At 36.3% G+C, this 18,834-nt stretch overlaps 2 long non-coding RNA genes and 1 other non-coding gene across 3 annotated transcripts in view; 2 read left to right on the top strand and 1 right to left on the bottom strand.

Annotated features, from left to right (window-relative positions):
• The window catches only part of LOC102146878 (uncharacterized), a 68,723-nt gene extending 61,057 nt beyond the window's left edge, over positions 1 to 7,666 (bottom strand). The window contains exons 1-2 of the long non-coding RNA XR_274973.5: positions 7,550 to 7,666; positions 6,930 to 7,041 (exon numbers count right to left, since the gene is read on the bottom strand). This is a non-coding gene — a long non-coding RNA (uncharacterized lncRNA). The remainder of the gene's footprint in view (positions 1 to 6,929; positions 7,042 to 7,549) is intronic.
• Positions 1 to 18,834, top strand: part of LOC135969422 (uncharacterized) — a 183,373-nt gene that overhangs the window by 18,864 nt on the left and 145,675 nt on the right. The window lies entirely within an intron of this gene.
• LOC135969747 (U7 small nuclear RNA) lies at positions 8,643 to 8,707 on the top strand. Its single transcript, XR_010585163.1, has one exon. It is a non-coding gene; the product is annotated as a U7 small nuclear RNA (small nuclear RNA).

Genomic DNA, 18,834 nt, shown 5'->3' with positions numbered 1-18,834 from the left:
TGTACCACCAGAAAAATAGATTAGCAGAAGACATCCAGTAGTATATATTATACTCACCAATGTGATAGCCTAAACAAACCCAACCTACCCAGAGTGATGCAGTGTTACAGCAAGTCAGTATGTCAGGGCTGTGGTGAAGCTGGGGAGAAATGATGTGTGGAGATTCAAGAAGCAAGGTAAATTCTATCGTTATCAAAAATTTATCAGTAGGAGCTCAGGGAAAGGAACCATATCCTGTGAAGTACATTTCCAGGTGTAAGACATGGTCCTACATCCCAGATGGGCTAGACTACTAAGAAGGTAACCAAAGCAAGAACTTAAACACAGAGAGTAGAACAGGGGTCCAGTTACCAAACAGGTGGCGACTGGGTTTCACCAACAGGGCAGAAGCTCCATTCCACCAGTCAGTCAGTCAGCAAACATTTATTGACTATGTGTATGCCACCAATATATTAGGTTCTGGGGCATAAAATAAAATAAGATATAGTTGCTGTCCTTTAATTGCTCACAATTAGAGACTGGGATACAAGCTTAAGACCTGTCTAGGAGCAAGAGTCACAGGATGATGAATGCTAGAATAGAGAATCAACGTGATTTACATCTTTTCTGCCAAATGTCAGAATTGGTCTTAGAGATGGGGGATAAGGGATGGAGTTTGCAAATGGGGATCCAGTAATTCTATTTATGGGGAAAGGAAGGTTGTAGAGGTCAGGAGGAATAAGGACCTGCCTCTTCTGGAACAGCATAGGCAAGAACATAGAGATGGCATTTTTAGGTCTTGGCAGATATTTCCTTGCTCTGAATCCTCTTATAGCTTGAAGAGAGCAGGTGAAGGGCTATGGACAGTTGTAGTTCTCTTTTGCTCTCAGCAAACAGATACTTCACACATTTTAGTTAATCTGAAGATCAAAGAATGTCATGGGAGAAAATATGTCAAAAGCAAAACAATCCTTTTGAAATTGTGGGAAGCCATCCGAGGAAAGACAAACATGTTTTTCCTCTATTAGATCATTTCTTTAGAAAGGAAAATCTTGATGATTTGCTTACCTCCTAAGTGATTTTTTAATAATTAGTACCCATATGTGATTTCTGTCTCTATTTCATTATGATACTTTCTTGACACCTATTGTTTACATGAATTCTAAGGATGCTACCAAAACAAATTTGTCATTTTACATGCTATGGGATACGGTTATAAAACGACGTAACCAATATTAGCAGATGTCCTTATTCCAGTCTTCCAGATTTTGAATTTAAGTCATTTTTAAGGAGTCTATTAGGAAGCATGCAGTCAACTTTGACCTAGGAATCAGGAAATTGGGTTTCAATCCTGTCTTCCCCTTTCTTGCTGTGTGACCTTGGCCAAATCTCTTAATGGGAATTGGTTTCCTCATCTCAAAAATGCTTAGTTCATGCAGATGTTATGGATTTTAAATGAAATGAGGACATAAATACCAATACTTCAGGTTGGAATCTACAACCTCTCCAAATGCCATCCTACTTTTCCCTCAGCCCCGTTCCCACATGATTCCTCTACATATCCTCCCTCTCAGCAAAACAAAATAACATTTGATTGCCCCTGGGCACTCTTGTTCAGAACTTTTCCCTTCTATTTTCATTCAGGAACACTTTTGTTGTTTCCCACTACCTAGAAAATAATGAATGAGGATACAAAGTGACTTTTCTAATTTGTTTTCTTGATGATTCTGGTCCAAGTAGAGGAGCTGGTTACCTTTTTTCTGAAGCATTTGACTTTGGCTTTAGCCAACATTTAACAGTATGTTCCTCTCTCTTTTTTCCTTAGTTTGGGTAGATCAGAAAGAGATGGTTTTAATAGGGTACTTTACAGTTAGTAACTTACTTGAAGAGATTCTATGTTAAAATTAGTGCTTCTGTCAGAAATAGATAAAATATTTAAAATGTCTAGAAGGATTTCAGTTTATTTCAAATTATTGAGGGACTAATGGGCTATTCTCCATCAAAGTTCCTCAGGGACATACTGCTCTGATTATAAGTATTGATTATTCTATTTTTCTGTATGCTTCTTAAGTAGTAATGATTTTTTCCAGAATATGCCTCTCTTATGTTTAATTGTTAATAAATATATGTTACTAACGAAGTAAAATTATTTATTGAGAATCACAATTATGTACCAGATATTTAAAATAATATCAATATGGCAAGCCCCATTATAGCATATTAATAAAAGTTCAGAAAGGCCAAGTAAATTATCCAATTCCAACCGTAAATATTATTTTCCTGTTGGGGTTCAAGCTCAAGTCTACCTTACTCTAAAATGCAAACTTTTTCTGTAATACCTTGAGGCAAACTTCAAATTATAACCTCAAGATGCTTGAATTACCTGTTTTAAATGAGGAGATATTTTTGTCTCTGGGGCTTGACACATACTTGAATAAATGAAGAAATGAGTCATACTTATACTCAGAGAGAGCTGTGTATATATTTTAGAAAGACACTGGAAGCTCTTGGAAGTATGTGGGCAGTTGCGGCTGCTCCTGAGCTGACACTAACTGCTCATGACTCCTCTGTGGGAGAAGTAGGTGGTTTCCTAGAGGAAGAAGTTTGGATAATGAAGCCACAGAGATTTGCTGATACATTTGCTAGGCATGACTTCTGGTCATTTAGAAAGCTATTTTGTGGCTTCATCAATAAGGTATTCCCCAGCTGCGTTACTCCTTCACATTGTCATCTCTTCCCCTGGAATTGAAGGCTTCCTGGTCCGAGGCAAGGAAAATTATTCCCTCACTGCCAACCCTGATCTCTGGCTGCAGTAATAAGCAGAGGAAGTAAGTAATACCTGGGAATCAATTTTTTTGTTTTTTGTATGGCATGGGATATAACTAATCCTTTGATTCTGAAACGTCATTGGTGTGTAAGAGCATCTGAGCATTCTCAGTAATAATGGGTACTACTACTGTTTGCAGAAATTAACAGACGGAAGCTGAAGTACTCATTGCCTGGGAGTTATATTTTCTTTCATGAATAGTTTATTATTTTCTGATTATAAAATAATATATAGGTGTTAGAGATTATAATGAAGATAAAAGTTGAAAGAAGAGAAAAATACCATTTACAATTTCACCACATTAAATAAGACCACTATTGCTAACATTTTGGTAGATTTTTCTACTACCCCTGGCGTTTTTTGGTAGTTGATATTATACTATAGGTATGTGTTTTACTTCTTTTTTGTCTGTTCACTTAGTATTCTCTGAACACTTTTCTAAGTGATTAAAAATGTAAAAACTCTTCTAAATAATTTCTTACTTGATGTTATAGTTACCTTCAATGTTACTGTAAAGGCTCTTAAATATAAATGCATAATGATTACATACAATATTCTTTTCTATAAATTAGCCGTATCTGTTCAAGTCATATACCCTGTTGTTCATAGAACTAAGACTAGAAACAGTTTGCTCTTATTAAACTAAAGGAATAAAAAAAGTAAATTTTTTTGGTTTTGTTTTTTCACATTCTTGATGAAGGCTAATATTAAAAATAAAATTGGGATTTTGATTAAAATTAAAATTATGTACTCTTAAAGAAGTGCTTCACTTAGTATATTCTGTCATTTTTTTCAAGGTTCCCACATGATCATTCTGTTTTTAACGAGCTGAATGCAAGGAAGGAACAATGCCAGTAGTATGCTCTACAGGGATTTATTTCGCCTGTTAAAGAATACATCACCTTTGTGTCTGTATCAGATGGAATATAAGCAGATTTTTACTGACACATGATATAATATTACGGCATCTGCTATAGGTTTGTAGAACTGGGTTATGTTGTGGTTTTAATTATAACAATTTGATCTATAGTTTGAGTATGAACACTGAGATCTCCCCTTCCAAACTTTTCTTGTCATTTTTTACAGATGAAGAAATAAGAATGTGGAAGCATAATCATTTGTCCGAGGTCACAGAGGGAGATGATTACACAGCTGGAATGTAAGCCTCAGTACTTTACTGAATCCTTGGCTTTGTCCATAGGCCCAGCTACAGGCATAAAGCTTTTCTCTTCCCCAGCAGTGACTTCGAGTACCAGCTTTCAGATTTATTTGACATTGAATCTAAGCTTTGTGACCAGTATTTAGCAGGAGAAGAAGGGGAGGAATTACTTATCCCTTGGCATACATTAGCATGCAAATAAACCCTTTCTCTGCATTGTGGAAGGGTCTGAAATTATCACATATACAATGTATCTTTTATCAATGCCCTTGAATACAAATATTACTTTGAAGAATCCAGATTTAGAGGCCTTCTCCAAACATTTGCATTGTGTCTTTTTCTTGGGATCAGAACTTCTACCTATAGTCATTTTAAGAAAAAAGATCATGAATCAATTAATTTATTCATTATTTATACCCTTATATTCTCTCCCAAATGTTTTAATGTGATGTACATTGTATACATGTACACAATAAATCTTTATATTTAAATATAATGTTATAATCACAAAATGAGAATAATTATTACAACCATTCATTCAAATAGCTTGATTATATCATTGAGCTTTTCTTTTAATTCTGGGTTTTTTTTGCTGTCTAGTTTAAATCAGAATGGCATCTCATTTAATTAACAGAAACCTGAGTTTATTTGATTAATGGAAACAAGATGATTTCAAGTGTGATACACTTTTTCTGTACTAACGTTTAAGATACATTTATTACAACCGGCCACTTCATAATGGGCCATAACCATTGTTTAAAGACAGTGGCTACTGTTGTTTGAAAGCTAAGGAAAGATCCAATGCTACCAGATGTATATCGGCTGAGAAATGATCAGCTGAAACTACAGGCTGAAATGCTATATAAGGTAGGCAATAAAATTAGAGAATATTTGCCAAACCCAAGCAGCAAAGAGGACCCAGCTTAGAAGTAATGTAAATTTTAAAGCTCTTTACCAGTGGTAAGCTAATTTGAAATATTAGAAGTTATTATTTGTTTTATGCTTCTCTCTCTAGCAGTATAGTTTTTCACTGGCTTGTAAGAGCTCTTTTATTAGTAATGATATCAACCCTTCTTCTCTAAATTAGTTTTTTGCTTATTTAAAATTTCTGAATTTTTCTCTAACATGACAGTGATTCTGATGCAGTAGTTCTCAATTGGGGTAGTTTTGTACTCCAAGGGACATTCTGGCAATGTCTGGAGACATTTTTGGTTGTCAGAACTAAGAGGACTGTGTTCTGGGCATTTAGTGGTTAGAGGACAAGAGTGCTGCTAAACATCCTATAATGGACAGGGTGTCACTCACAACAAAGAAGTATCCAACTCCAAATGTCAATAATGCTGCAGATGAAAAACCCTGGTCTAAGGAATCATCATCCTGGTGTATTTTGTTTTTCAAGTAGCTGGGAAGAATGTGAAGAATTCTCCAGAATTTTTCAAGATATTCTAAGTACCTATTTATTTTATAATCCTTGAAGACTTACTAAGTACCCACAAGCTGGTTGAGGAAAGCCAGTATCAAAATAAATATGAAATCATATTTATTTTTCTCTGATTAATCAAGGTCATCATGTTTTTAGATGCTTGCAAAGAAAATTGGTCAAAATGTAAGACTGGTCCTCACATTAAATCATCCAAACTAGTAACACTCCTCTAAAAGCCTTCCCTCTTGGAACATTCTTGACTTTCACATAATCAGTAGGCAACCTCCTTAGTCAAGGAGTCCTCTCTAACTGGCAAACATATTGTTTGGAAGAATGATCTTTTCTTCCTCCTTGCTGGCTTTAGTTTCAGACAGCTAATTACAAGTCCTTGTTCCTCCTGTGACTTAAGGCAAATTACAATACCTTTTTTTCATGCCTAATTTTATTTAAAGATTTGAAAACTGTATTGCGATATAACTGACATACAATAAATTACACAAAGTGTACAATTGAATACGTTTGGATATATGTATACACTAAAAAACTTCACCGCAATGAAGATAGCAAACATATTCATTACCTACAATGAAGATAGAGAACATATTCATCACCTGCGAAACCTTCACTTGCCCCTTTGTAATACCTTCCACTTGTCCCTCCCTGCCTCCTCTCCTTGTTCTCAAGCAACCACTCATTTGCCTTCTGTCACTATAGATTAGTTTGCATTTTAAAAGAATTTTATAAACTGGAAGAGTCATACAAAATGTCTTAGGGAATTTTTTTCACTCAGTATAATTATTTCAAGATGTATTCCTGTGGCTGAGTGTATCAATAGTTGAGTTATTTTTATACTCAGTAGAATTCTGTTGTGTGGATAAACCCCAATGTATTTATCCATTCACCTAGTAGTAGACACTTAGGATATAATACTTTTTCTTTCGTAAAGTTTTTCACTATCTCTTGATGTTTACTTTTGTAAATGACTATTTTTCTGAGTGCACTGAGTGATAACCAAGCAAAACTCTTTGAAAATCTATCCACCAAAAATATTGCTGAAATGTAGTTTTTGTGAAATTTGACACCTCACTTTGGACCTCAAAGAGAAAGATATTGGATAAACATGAAAATGACTACTTCTAGTATCACAAAAAGAATAAAAAATAAGAAATAATTATACTACTAACTGCCTGAATCATCAGCCATTTTTCTTACATTTTTAAAAGCAATTGGTCTTCTCAGATTCTCAGTTTGAGGGAATGAGATTTCTTCCCACTTGGGAAGTGGGAAGCAGTAAGTAAGATAAAAATCACTCAGGAAATGTGAAAAGACTTGGCTTGTTAAGTTAGGTAACTGTGCAGCTGAAAATCACAATAATAAACTGCCTTTTTAACCTGGATGAAATCTTTTTTACGTTTCATATTTCAGCATTCAAGAACTCTTTTGGAGGGCTTCCATCTCTCCAATTAGTTGCTAGTAAAATACAAAAACTCTGCTTCTTGCAGGGTGTTTGATGTGGAAGATATTGATTAACAATTACTCACCAGGAAACAGGAACACTCTTTTGATCTTCCTAGTTCACCCTTGTTAAGCTGATTTAAGAGCTCCTCATCATGGTGCCCATGAGTGCTACATCAAATAATACATGTCAAAGCCCTAAAATATGAAGCAATTTCTGGTTAATAAGGAGTTTTTGAACAGAAGGGAATCTGTAACACTGTAAGCTTTTCAGTCTGAGAGTTAAGTAGATATAAACAGGATGAGGAAAGAATACACAATAAGCAACTTATCTCGTTAATTTTCCACACATTCCTAGACGTGTGTGAGTGTATAAGCCGGACTTTTATTGTTGAACTGTCACTTTCACTGCATCAATTTAAAAATATAGCCGAAGAACATGTTTTATTTAGAGTTTGTTTTTAAAACTAACCAGTTAAATTGATCAGTTGTCAGATCTTACTTGATTACATCTAAGATATTCTCACAGGAAACTGATTATGATAAGAACTTAAGTTCTATCATCTGCTTCTAGTAACTTAGTACAAGAAGCATTTTTTATTTCAAAGGCCCATTTCTAATCTTTTATTATTCGAAAATGAAAAATATATTTTTCTAGTGTTACTGAGAAACACCAAAGGACCCACCCAACTCCCAGGCTACTCACTGTTCTTTCTCTTAATTGCTTTTGCATCATGTCCAAGTCTGAGCATTTGCACTGAACACATGCTTGATAAACTCTGCTGGCTGAAGATGCTTGTCTGCTTTGCATTCCTCAGTCTGTGAAGGATTTTTTTTCTGCTTCACATACCTAAAGGGGCAAAGGTCAAATCCCCTCAGCTGCCGATGAGGTCATCTTGCTGATCGCCTGCAGCTGATCACAATAAAAACAAGTTATCCCATGTGATCCATCCTCCCTATTTAGGAGCAGTGATGTCATCTCTAGTGAGACAGGATGAGACATGCAACTTGTTTTAAATTGAACTACATAAATTTTTCTTCTGACTTCACTGCAACCTTTTATTTACATTTTAGCAAAACGATTAGTTTGGTCATCGTTTCAAACTGAAAAAACACCCATAAATGAAATAGAGGGAGCTTGTATTTTATAAGTAGTCATTCGTGTTAAGTTGAGCCACATGAAATAGCCATTTGTTTCTGTGTAAAATGATTGGATATTGGCAATCTCATGGTTTGTCCTAATACTTTCAAAGCACCTATCTCCTAGAATATTAAACAAGTTCTAGGGTCAGGCAGACCTTAGTTTGAATTCCAACTCTGCCATTTACTAGCTGGGTGATCTTAAAACTTTAGGGTAACTTTTAGAACCTCACTTTACTAAATTAAAAAAAAAAAAGAATAACATAATATGTACCTCACAGGGTTATAGCTAACATGTGTAAAGTCCTTAGGAAATCATTTGCCTGCAGGAGGCACTCAACCCATGGTGTTAGTAAAAACAGAAGTAATACTGGTAGTGTAGTAACATAGGTCCCTTAGCCAAAGCCCTAGGTCAGATGTGTTTCAGAGCTCATAACTCTTCTGATTTTAGAAAAGTACTACTGTGCTTATACTCAGGACTAGCTACATAATTTACAGGGCTCTGTGGTGGGGGTGGGGAAAGCAAGGCGTCTTGTTACAAAATTATTAAGGATTTCATGATGCCACAGCAGAGCTTTTAGCCAAGTGCAGGGTCTTTGTTAAGTGTGGGGCCCTGTGTGACTGCCCTGTTGTTTACATACTATCTCAATATATACCCACAGTGTTACCAATCTTTTAGAATTTGTCTAGCATGTTTTCCAGTTTTCACCAGGAATCTGCCTCCCCACCCCCCACAAAAAAGTGAATAAAAAGAAAGGAAAAAGAAAACAAATAAATAAAATATATGTATACCCACAGCAAGGTCTGAGGACAGTATTCAAACACATTAACACTTTTCTAGGAAAATGTTTGGATATTCACACTAAATGGAGTACATAAAGACTGTAAATATCTTCCTGTCAGTTCAGGTCAGATTTATCACCAACTGTGTTTACCATAAACTTAGAAAAACCTTGCAGTTTTCAGAGCATTTTGGATCTGGAATTTCAGATAAGGGATTGTAGTGGGGTTTACATTGTGTTTTCCAGGCTAGCCACACATTGGGGGTTTATGTAAAAGACCTGAAGGTCAATCTGTGAATATTGAAGCCAAGGGCAATTGGGTTCCAATCCTGTTTTGACACATAGTTCTTGTGAGACTTTAGGCAAGACAGTTTGGAGGCAGTGTTATAATGTGGTTCCCTAGGAGCCTTGGCTGAGGGGATGGGAGGGAAATCACAGCCTTCATTTATTGGCGGATGGATGGGCAGCAAGCTTCTAATGACAACAATAAACATAACCAAACAATGCCCACCACCTCAAAAAAGCGAACCCAACAATTTCACTTCCTCTTCTACTTATTTAGAGTTCTGCCTTCACTTGCCTTCTTCTTATGCCTCTCATCATGGTGTTAACCATCATGCTAACATATTTTCTTTACAAATGCCCTCTTAATACAGAATGTGACCAGGGAGTGAAACTGTGCGACACGGTTTGAATCTATGTCCCTGCCCTAATCTCATGTTGAAATGTAATCCCCAACATTGGAGATGGAGCCTGGTGGGAGGTGATTGAATCATGGGGTCAGATCCTTCATAAATGGTTTAGCACCATCTCCTTGGTGTTGTTCTTGTGGTAGAATTCTCAGAGACCTTATTGTTTAAAAGTGTGTTGCTCCTTCCTCCTGATGCCGCCACTGCTCCCACCTTGATAGATGCCTTGCTGTCCCTTTGCCTTTTGCTATGATTGGAAGCTTCTTGAGGCCTCCCCAGAAGCAGAAGCCACTATGCTTCATGTACTGCCTGCAGACCCATGAGCCAATTAAACCTCTTTTCTTAATAAATTGCCCGGTCTCAGGTATTTCTTTATAGCAGTGTGAGAATGAACTAACACACTGCGCCTTCTGTCTGAGCATCCATCCCAGCTCCGTCTTTGGCCAAAATTTGAGTCTGTGGAATAATAATGGGTGCCATTTATTGCAACTTGCCATTTTGGTGAAAAAAGGGCAGTTGCATCCATGTATAGTAGGGGCTTGGAATCAGATTTCTTACTGGAATCTATGATGTATTTATCAGGAGCCATATATATATGTATTATCCTGCAATGACTCAGTGGAATGATTCCTGAGGCAAGCAGTCTTAATGAAACCAAGTTGATTTTTCTCACAATGCGGAAAGAAATCAGATTAATTTAACATGTATAATATTTATTATTTTATTAATTATGTAATCTTCTTAGGATATAAAATAAGTGGACAGAATTTTTAAAAGTTTAAGAGGATGGGATTTTAACGGAAAACTGCAAAACACAAGTGAACAAAAATAGATGCACAGGCATACACTAGACATAAATACTATACTGTAATATTCTTACAGATTAAGAAATAAAATAGTTGGCAGAATTGTCCTAGTGGAGCATGAGACAATGAAATCATTTCAAGCATGCATGAGTGAGAAAATTAAGGCCAGAACCTGTATTTCATCCATTTGCATCCTAGAAAATTAGGCTGCCTAAGAAAGAAAGCATGACCAACTCCAATTATTTTTTGCAAGCGGCATTTGCAATTGTGCTATCATTCAATAGAAGTTCAAAGTAGGAAAGTATTTTATTATGGTCGGGAATACACCAAGAAATTTCCAGTCGAAACAACTGGTTTGTTAAACTGAATGAAAGTATTCAGAAATGAGTGCATTTACCATAAATTATCTAAATTCTAGATGGAAAACATCTGAATGTAAGTTATCCATGTATTAAGCAGAAGTGAGTATAAATAATACAATCACTGAGGTTGAGAAAGGGGTGGGTTATTTGGTAAGAACTGCAGATGACTACTTTTCCCAGCAAAGATATGCCCTTCAGTAACCACCTACTACCATGTCTACCCTTATCTTCCGGAGGGAATAACAGACTCTTCGTAACTACTAGAGCCCTTTCTTATTTTGTGGGACGTATGGGATGCCATGACTCCCTTGAAAAATCTGCACTTACCTTTTATGGGAGGAGTCTCATGCTTCACAGCATCTAGAGATGTGGGATTTCTAATTTTTTTTCATGTTTCATGGTCTTCTTTCCAATCTTTTTATATGGTATTCATTTTACTCTTTAAAATTCCTCCCTCAATTTTACCTGCTACTTATACAGTACCTGTACAAGTTTAATAATAAGAATAGCCATGCTTATATAGCATGGACTCTGTGCCAGGCACTGTTCTGAATGCTTCACATGTATCTACTCATCTAACCTCACAATGTCTCTAAGAGCCACCTTAATGATTACCATCTCCATCTTAAAAATGAGGAAATTGACTTACAGAGAGGTTAAGTACCTTGTATCACTAATAAGTGGCAGAGCCCTGATTTTAATCCAAGCAGTCTGGTTCCAAAACCTTGCTTAACCACTCATGCTACTATTCTCACCTTACAAGACTTTCCCTTAGTAAATTATTTTATTGATGCCTTTAGTCCCGAATCATTTTATCCCTTCATGTTTAGAAAGTATTCAATTCTTATAACAAACCTGAAATAAATGCCAAAAGAATCTTTGAAATCTTTGAACTTCTCCTGTTTGAGACATTTTCTAGACCTATCACCATGGACTTAACTTTCCCTGATCTCAATAGACTTGGATTTCAACAACTTCAGCACAGTGTTGTTATAACATTAGATACTGTGAAGGCACAACGTAACTCACCCATTTAGATTTATGTGATGAGGCTTACTTCACACTCTAGACTCTAGAATCTTAATTTTTTTTTTTTTTTGAGATGGAGTTTCACTCTTCTTGCCTAGGCTAGAGTGCAATGGCATGACCTCCAGAATCTTAATTTTAATGGGCAGTTAGGATCAATCCAGTCTAAGAAGAATTTATTTAACAAATACCTGGAAAGGTTCTTAATCTTAGAACTTTAGGAACACAAAAAATTTTTTTGAGAATCATTGCACTCACATTCTGTATTTAATTACATACAGTTTATTCATATATGACAGTTATCAATTTATTGCCCCTTAGCTCCAAATTTACTCTCCAATACTTGGTCTGTGATAAAGGATGGAATTCTTGTAAGCATCTCCTTCATAGTGAGGATGATGTTCAACATCTTCAGTAGAGGGCACTAGAAGGACATAGTGGGCAAAAGGGGATCTTATGCTATTTCCAGTGATTGTAGGGTCAGTTAGTGGTGTGATGATGAAGACAGGGTTGTGCTGTGTCCCAGCCAAGAGCCCAGAATATATGACCCCAATACACAACCTTGCAGCTCCTGCCTGACCTGGTGATCAATTTCCTGCATCCTTCTTGACAGAGACACTAGGAGACACTGTGCACTCCAGGCCTCTTGTCCTCAGGGTATTTGTTCTTATTACTCCTATGTCTCTAACCACTTTCTGAAGCTCACGTATACTCTCACCGTGCTTGGAAGGTTGACTCTGCCTGCCAGCATGCTGACCACTGGCTGTAGAAAGCTTGAGCCCCAGAGGGTCGTTTCCTGCTTGCTCAGTGACTGCAGAAGATCGGGTCCAGGCAAAGAGCGAACCCTCTGCTGTCCGCTGGACTGCAATTTTACTTTTTCAACCCAGACTTGGGGAGAAGTTACACGTTCCAAATCTGGCCTTTCTTTAGTGCTCTCCTCAGTCCTAGGGAGCACATTTAACCTTAAAAATGTTTAATAGCTACACTTTGACCATAGTTTAATAACTCTGTATATTAAACTTCCCCAATTTAAATCACTATATGATTTCTGACTCCTGATTGGACCTGAACATCTCTATGATAAATATATACAATAAAATAGAGAAGATATTCAATAGATTCTGGTGTCAGACCATTTCTTTTTTACTAGGAGTTTCCAACCCAATAGCTCTTTCTTGTTATTCTTCATTTGTTTGTTTCATTCATAATAGACTTAACTTTTTTTGGTAGTTAGGCTTACAGAAAAATGAACAGAAAAATGAGCAGAAAATACAGATAGTTTCAATAGGACCCTTGCCCTCTCCCTTCGGTTTCCTCTGTTATTAACATCTTTCATTAGTGTGGCACATCTGTTAGAATTGATAAGCCAATGTTAATGCATTACTATTAAATAAAGTCTATAGTTTACACCCAGTTGTACATTGTGTGTTTTTTCAAATGTATAATGCAATGTATCTGGCATTGCTGTATCATACAGAATAGTTTAACTGCCCTAAAAATTTTGTCCCTCCTTCTGACCTCCTGAACCCCTGACAACCACTGATCTTTGTACTATCTTCAGTTTTGCCTTTCCCAGAATGGCATATGGTTATATTGATACAGAATATAGCCTTTTCAGATTGACATCTTTTACTTAGCAATATATGTTTAAGGTTCTTCCATGCATTTTCATGTCTTCATGCCTCATTTCTTTTTATTGCTAAATAATTCATCATTATCTAGTTGTACCATAGCTTATTTTTTTTTTACTTCCACCTTTTATTTTAGGTTCAGTGATACATGTGCAGGTTTGTTATATAGGTAAATTGCATGTTGTGGGGGTTTGATATACAGATTATTTCATCCCTCAATCTATTGTTCCCTTCTTTGTGTCCATCTGTACTCAACGTTTAGCTCCCACTTACAAGACAGAACATGTGGTATTTGGTTTTCTGTTCCTGCATTAATTTGCTTTGGATAATGGCTTCCACCTCCATCTATGCTTCCACAAAGGACATGATTTCATTCTTTTTTATGACTGCATAGTATTCCATGCGTACCACGGTTTCTTTATCCATTCACCTATTGAAGGACATCTTGGTTGTTTCCAAGTTTGGGAAATTAGGAATAAAACTGCTATAAATATTTATGTGCATTTTTTGCATAGACAAAAGTTTTAAACTTACGGATATATACCAAGGAGCATTATCACTGGATCTTGTGGTAAGAGTATGTTTAGGTTTTAAAGAAATTGCCAAAGTGTCTTATGCAGTGACCTGTACCATTTTGCCTGCCTGCCTTCCTTGCTCCCATTTTCTTTCTTTCTTCTCTGAAGACAACTGTATAATGTGGCACTGCATCATCTCTCTCTAACCCAAGGGTGCCACCCTAGTGTTCTGCTGAAGATGCTCTTCCTTCTTTTCTTGTGATATGTAGTGACCTCTGCTTGCTGTGACCCTAGGAGGGGCTTTAAAGTTGGTTTGGAAGGAGGCTGCTTAGGACTGCTGTATCACAAGAACGTAGATCCTCCCATTCGTTCAGGACTGTGACACTTGCTGTGTAATTCAACTGCAGGATGTAGCTTCCCTTCATGAAATCAGCTTAATTGTTGGCAGTATTGGGGACCTTGGAAAATAAAGTAGTAAGGTTATGGTGATATTAAGTGGAAAACAGCTAGACATTTAAAAATATATAGTGCCTGAAGGACACATGCTGAATGCCTACACATTAGAGGTTCCTGTTGGTTGAGGATGGCTAATAGTCTCCCATAGAAAGGAGCCAATGAGGACTCGCCAATATTCCAGAATAAGCTTTGGATTTGAAGGTTTGAGGGAGGAGTGAGTTATGAATATATAAGGAAAGCTCTTATTTCCTTTGCACATGGAACTATTTTATAATTCAGCCTCATGTGTCTCCTAAAGCCTGACAGCTCTCAGTTGACTCTTCTCTGATCTCACAGCTTCCTGCATTCTCCTTCATCCTTCCTCAAAAAATTATGCTCTAGGCATCGAGTAGCAAATTCTCTGCTGTTCAACATGCCATAAAACGAGAAGAACAAGGGAGAAGCATTCATTTCTTCCTTATACCTCGGAAGAATTAAGATGGAAAAAATGGGCGTGAGATTCCATGTTTTTCCTTAGGACAGTATTTCCCTCTGCTGGTGAAAGCCTGTAACTTTTTTTATCCCCAGTTAATGTAGCTTTAAAAGAAGTAATCAACCAGGATTGTCATTTGAGTCCGTATTCTGGGGGAATCATTTGGTGTTCTCTTGCACATAATGTGTAGTTTTTAGAATCTAACAAACCGCAGTGGAAATGATGTGTTACCTCTTCTTATTTTTTCACATATTCAATTCTAAAATATCCTTTCCCAAACAATGCTCTGGTGTCTGGGAGAGACTGCATTTATTTCATCAAATGAGCATCTCTCTCTCAGCTTGTGGTTTACGTTCCTCAGAGCCCAATTAATTATAATTTAGAAGGGAACCTATTTTAATGCTTATCCCTGAACTCTCCTCTTTGTCTCTCCAGAGAATTAATGGTGTGATTGTATTCCATAGAGTTTGGAAATGATAGGTGTCTCGCATCAAATTCAATTGACATAATAAGATCTTGTGATTTTTGTAACCTGAAGCTATTCCACAAAATTCTGTCTTCTGAGGAAGGTTAACTCAGACAGTTCTGGAGGAACTTGACTGTCATAGTCCCTTACCTGGAAATAGCCTAGAGGAGATTTTGTAATAGACTCAAAGAGGATAACTGAGCCATATAACACATACACATTTTAACACTAGTGTGATTTTTGCATGGATATTTAGCAAACAGAGAAAGGAACAAATGTAAATACAGGGAGAAAAAGGAAATTGGCTTTGGGATTTGATTTATCTCTACATTTTGATGAAGGCAATGGGGTAAATAATTAAAACAATGTATTTATAGATGGCTTTTAGAGTATGACCTGAATGCTGTTGCTACTGCAATGGGCTTAGGTGATGTATTATGAACATAAATATTACCTGTACCCTTAAAAACACACTAATAATTATTCCAAGCTTAGCTCCCAATTTATTTTGACAGCTCTAATGTCCTCTTTTTGATTTTGTTTTTATCTATGTGGGTTTTTTGAATTGAATATTTACTTTCTCATAAATCTAATACTATTTTGGGGAGTCTTAAAAACTAATTTTCAAAAAAGGTGAAACTCATGACTGTCATAGAAACAAAAATGAACAGATGGTAAATATTTTATTCTACTCATTTACCAGTGAGGGAACCAGGGAGATGTTATAGCTGGCTCAGAAGAGAATCTGAAGACCAGACACATTTATAAATCGGAAATATTAAAATGAATGTGCAAATGGAGGCCAAATTGGTTTTTCCACAGGAAGGGAAGGGAAATCAATTGGACCTTTATTGAACAGAATGGAATTTGCATGTCAATAGGCAAAAATTATTTTGTGGTGTTCCCACTTATCTTCAATTTACAGAGTTGCAAACTAGCTTAAAGAGAATAAAATAGTTGAATCAGATAATCCTTAAGGTGTCCTCTAAAGTGTAAACTTCCAGTGTAATTTTTCTCCTGCAGAAGAAAATAATTTTCTGTTTGATCCTCTTTCCTCAGTCAGTGTTCTTAGAAAAACAGGCAGATGTAAGGCTCTCTCTGCAGCTCCTAAGTTTCTAGATTAGATTCTTCTTGTTATTTCTCTCATACATGCTACAGTGAGGTTAGATAAGAATTTGGATACTTCACATGTGAGATGATCCATAGTCAGAAGTCTTCCCCCCAATGAAGTTTTATTTAACTATGTAAAATATCCAATTTTCTTTGTTTCTTAGTTTATATTTATTCTGTTCATCGACTTTTTCTTTCAATTCCATTTAACAAATATTTTTGAACCACTTATCCAGCACCAGCTTTAAGAAAATAGAAGTAAGACAAAGCCTCTGTCCTCAAGAAACTTGAATACAACAGATATGAACTTTCCTTCATATACTCAGAGATACAAAACATATCAACATACTTTAGTTTCTTTAAATCAAATATATTCTGAATCTGAGACCCAGCCACCTGTTTAGCAGAAAATTTAGTCTCATTCATTACCCATCTTCATTGGAATCATATGTGAGTCCCAAGGGTTTTATTAAAAAGCTGATGAGTTCATGAAACTATTAACTCAAGACTGAGTAGAATAAGAACTACTAACATGGGAATAAATGAACTGGCGAAAGAAGATTATAGTTTTTCTTTGGAACATTGTTGGTTCTTTAATGCTCTATTTTTTGGATATAAGAAACCCCTTTCTTTTTTCTCATAAACTATCCATAAATTACAATGATTTAGTATATTATACTTTTACAAACCGCAATGAAACATTTATCTTTTCCCCTTCCTGATCCCTTCAGAATTCCAAAGCTCTTATTGAATATTCTTATTTTCATGGCAATATATTTACATAAGTTCAATAAGAATCTACCTTTTTTATTCTACTAGGACATAACTGGAAACATTGGTTATATTAACCAAGGCTTTGAATGGAATGTTATATTTAAGAATAATAGGCATAGAATCAGATATGACCAGACAGTTTTAAGGAATTAAGGTTGACTTTATGGAATCAATGCTTAAAAAGCCCTTCTAGAAAAAAATGGCCTGGGAGCTAACTTATAGTGTTTGCAGCATTACATGTGAGTAATGCAGTTTTTATTCAGGCAGGGCTAGGAAACTTAGAGTATTTTGGAGACTTCAAGGAGAGAGGGATTCACCCAAATTGATAGGTATTGAAGGTAAAATCTGGTGGCAAGGTCTTGGCTTGGTTTCCTAGTCTTGAGAGGATTTTAGAAGTCTAATCCGAGATTCCTTATGAAAAGTTTTAGCAAAGCAAACTTTTAAGGTCTTTGTGGTCAATTATAGTCTTGCTGCACCTAGGTAAACAATCATGCCAGATCTAATGAGACCAGACTTATTCTGAAGACAAGAATAACCTTACTTTAGTTATCTTTAATCAAAATGAGGGTGATTGTAGTGAGAAATTTTGTATTTTCATGGAAAGCTATATAGCCTACCTTTCTGAGTGTTCATTGTCTTAGAGCTGCTATTTTTCACCTCCTGGTAACTCCATTTTACTTTCTGCTTTATTATCTGTCTGTAAACTAGACTGGATCCTGCTCAATTTTTCTAGTTTCCCCTGAAATCTGGCTACATATCTCCAAATGAACATTTCTAGTTTTTCTCCCACACTCCTGACTTGGCATTACTGAGAACTAAAACTTGATTGCCCGTGTTCTTCTTGGGACTATCTAAAGAAGCCCTGTGTTTGAAGCTAGATGTTTTCATGCTCTCTTCTGAGAAATAACCAAAACTGCAGCACTGATGCATGTATCATCACCAAAGACATTCAAACTGCAAACCAGGAAATCTGTCAGCTCTCCACTGCCATCCTCACTCCACCATCTGAAAATGCTTCGAACCCAACATAAACTCTTGTCAACTGGCTATACTCTGGACTCAGAAACTGGGTTTTCAGTTTGCTTCAACCATTAATTTTTGTCTTACTTTGTTTTCCTAAAAACTCTGCTCCTTCAATACCTGATTACTTACACTATCCAGCAGATATCCTCTACTACCAAGTCTCAACAGATGGTTCAGCCTCTATTAGTTCCCACCTCCATTAGTTCCCAGCTGGTCTTTAATGAATAAAAGGCAAACTAATGTGTAATGGACTTTTATTACTCAAGAACAATGTTTCTTCCTTCCTTAAACATGAGGAGAAACGGACAAAAACTGTCTCCTTGACTAAACCATAGCCAGTTGCCTATAAGCCCTCTAGGCTGTGACCTTAGTGTCTATTCTTATCAGACATGCATTACACAACCATAGCAATGGTCTTGCTAATTTGGTTTAACCAGAACCCCTACCCTTGATATCTGATTTAATTTATCATTCCCCCGAGTCCCCCAGGTGACATCCATTCATCCTGGCAAGCTTTCAATAAGAATCCTATTGGATCCATTTAGCTAGAAGTCCCCCCTTACACTTAAATCTTCCTTTTAGTAATTTTGATCCACTAACCCTGACCTTGCTCCTTGGCTATAAATCCACAAGTTGTCCGTGTTGTATTTAGAATTGATTACAATTCTATATTGAGGTCTCTTTTCCCATATTGCAATAGTTCCTGATTAAAATCTGCTTTGCCCGTTGGTATGGTTTG

This window comes from Macaca fascicularis, chromosome 2, assembly GCF_037993035.2.
Source record: "Macaca fascicularis isolate 582-1 chromosome 2, T2T-MFA8v1.1".
Lineage (NCBI taxonomy): Eukaryota > Metazoa > Chordata > Mammalia > Primates > Cercopithecidae > Macaca > Macaca fascicularis.
Note: the sequence above shows the minus strand (reverse complement) of the source record. Positions and strands in the feature narration are given on the sequence as shown.